Below are 3369 nucleotides of genomic sequence, written 5' to 3'. Positions count from 1 at the left end.
TGTTATCTCTCCATCCCATTTTCAGGTGACATGTATCCAGTCAATATGGGGATAGTTGAAATCCAACTAATTTCTAAATTACTCTAATTATTATTTATTTACACTACCATACTGACTAGGAGCCATAGTCATGAACCAGGACTCCATGGTGTGAGGCACTGTACAGACACAGAACAAAGAGATGGTCCCTGACCCAATTCTCTTACAATTCAAGTATATGACAGGAGATAAAGATGGATACAGAGAGATGGGGGGCGGGAGGAAGTGCAAGGAAATGAGACAGGATTGGTCAGCATGACAGGTAGTGGTCTGAGCACACCAGGGGCCTAACCAATGTCATGTTTTTTTGTAGGCCTCATGGAAAAGGAGAATTTTGAGGACAGATTTGAAGGAGGAGAATCTCATAGACAGCAGCATAGTGAGATCCCATGGTTGGCAGTTGAAGTTAGACAAACTCTGACTAGAAATAAGGTGCAGAATTTTAATAGGGAGGGTAATTAGCTGGTGTAGATATGTGGGCAGAGTTGATGCCACATCAAACCTCGATGCCAACTCTGCCCACATATCTACACCAGCAACACACAGGACCCACCCAGATCAGATCAGCTACACATTCATTCATTCATGCACCCACACACACACCAATATAATATATATATATATAGCAATATGCCCCCTCTGCTATGTACATCGCCAAACTGGACAGTCTCTATAAATGGACACAGATCAGATATTAGAGATGGCAATATATAGAATAATACAAAAAAACCTGAGAACAACCTCCACAACCCTGGCCACTAAGCCATTGGAACAACTTAGGACTAGACTTCAAAGAGAAACTGCTGGCTCCTGTTCATCTGCAAATTTGACTCCATCAGCTGAAGATTAAACAAATGAAGTCTAGATATCATTTTCTAAAAATTATGCTATACATCAACCAGAAATTATGGGTCTGATGCAGATTCCTCAATGGATGAGACTATCTGGCCTTTGTGCACAAAGTCAGACTAGATGATCACAAATGGAATCTTCTAGCCTTAAAATCTATGAATCTAAGGCCTTGTCTACATTAAAGTTTTGCAGTGGCATAGTCCCATCAGGGGCAATTAGAGTTGGCTGAACAATTTTCTGCCGGGAAATGCATTTTCATTGTAATCTAAACATTTTTTAGGAATGTGTCAATTTCAATGAAATTTTGGACAGGAAAAAGTCACAATGAGTCATTTCAACTTTCTTGTTTAGTTTAAATAATTTTTTTTCATTTGATAAAGTAAAAACTGTTTTTGACCTTTTAATTTCAACTATAACAGAAAATGAATCAAAACAAGAAAGCTGAAATGAAACATTTTTACTTTATATTGATACATTTAATATTGTAATATAAAAGTCTAAACAAAATGAATTGATGTTATTGAAATTAAACATTTCAGAGGAGGCACAATTTTTGTTCTACAGGAAATTGTGAAATTTTGACCTCTCGGGCTGATTTGGAACAAAACCTTCTTTGGAATATCCATGGAGTGGAAATTCTGGTTTCAGACCAACTCTAGTTATATTAATGGCTAAAACCTTAATTTACACAAGGCCTGAGTGAAAGGAGCTGGAGAGACAGCATATTGTCTGTGCTCCAACAGCCTGCATTTGCTTCTCATACAATACACAGTCTGACACACCTAGATCCTCTCTCCTTGTGGGACCCTCAATAGCAGCTATTGGAGGGTAGCACTCTACATTTGTGCAAACCCACATATAGACTGAAGGAGCAGGAGAGAGTTCTCAGGACTCTGGTAATCTACTAAAGAAACCCAAGGAAGCGTCCTCGCCTCACCATCTTCAAGTCACACCATAAGCTTCCCCTCTTCACTATCACATTCCCCAAAGAGCCAGAGCAGAAGATGATTCAGTGGAGTGGTCAAAACAGCCAAAATTCATCCTAGAGCAGTGTGAAGGACTGACTGTGCTTAGAGTGAGGTTCCAGTTACACCCAGCATAGGAGAACAAATCCACTATCTTTTCCTCCCACCACCAAAACCAAAACTGTGGATACACAGAACCAAATGCTCCAAGACAGACCTTTCCTCTCGGTGTCCCAGTATGTTCTGTGTTGTCCTTCAGTTTACATTGTGTCCTTCCTGGGGCAAGGGATGGTTTCTTCTGCATTTTGCATAGTGCCCAGCAGACTTTTGCACTGGGTCTAGTAAAAGGCAAAAGAGGTTAATGATACTCACCAGGAGAGAAGGAAGTGAATGAGGTTACCTACCAATGCGAGGATGTTTCACTTTCTGCTTGAGTCATTTCTTTCACCTTCCGTATCAAGTCTGGATTCTTGTCTTCATCTTCAAGGCTCTGCATGACTCAGCTCACATATACACCTTTGATATTGTTTCCTCTTATTCCCCCTTACTGCTCTCTATGCTCCACCACGATTTTTCTCCTACATGCTCCATTAGTATCCTTTCCCCATTGACCTCTAACCTCCTTGCTCCAGGTTGCTTTCAACATCTGGAATGTCCTCCCTTATATATCAAACTACCTCCTCTCTGAATCATTGCTTGAGGCACATGAGGCTTCCATGCAGGGCTTTGGAGCTGTGTTCTGGCTCCACTCCAGTTTCAGGCAAAAACCTGCAGCTCCACTGCTCTGGAGCTGCTCCGGGCTCCGCTCCAAAGCCCTGCTTCCATGAGAGCTTTTATCAAAGACACAAATGTAGAAAATAGCTCTAATAAAAATACAGAAACAAACTGCTTGAAGTTTGGTCCTTCAGCCAAGGTACTACGTAACCCAGACGAGTGTTCAGTGTACTGTTTTAACCAGTACACTGCTGAATTCCCTAGGTCCTGGTACCACATACACGTAACAGCTTAGTTTGGAACCAGTTCTTCCCCATTCTGTCTCAGCAATTCTCAGATGCTGTGACTCCAGCCTGATGAAAGTCCAGTCAGGTCCATGCAATACAGCCCCACTAAATTGCACCTTGTATAACCAAACCCCGCAAGGAACCAAACTGAAATATTCCCTGGGGTTCGGCTTCCTGGACTCTTGTTCCCCAAGGCAAGGGCACAGTGAAGGAAGGCCAGGCTAGCTGACAGCACATTGATCAGCTCCAGTGGGATACTGTCATTTGGAGAGCAGCCAAAAGTTCCATGCTAGCTAACATCTTGGGGCCCTTTGCAAAATCCAGAGGGCAGAAAGCATGTGGAACAGGTGCACGTGGAGTGGGCTAGCCAGCAGGCAGTTTTGGGTGATACTCCTTTAGCCAGGGCACGGGGTGGGCTGTTGGAACAAGAAAGTTCTGTGGCAGTTGGGATACAGGAAGTCTGAGGTGGCCAGTTGGAAGCAGGCAGGCTGGAGAGTGGAGATTGCAAGAAG

The sequence above is a fragment of the Mauremys reevesii genome, linkage group 7, assembly GCF_016161935.1.
Source record: "Mauremys reevesii isolate NIE-2019 linkage group 7, ASM1616193v1, whole genome shotgun sequence".
Taxonomy (NCBI): Eukaryota; Metazoa; Chordata; order Testudines; family Geoemydidae; genus Mauremys; species Mauremys reevesii.
Note: the sequence above shows the minus strand (reverse complement) of the source record.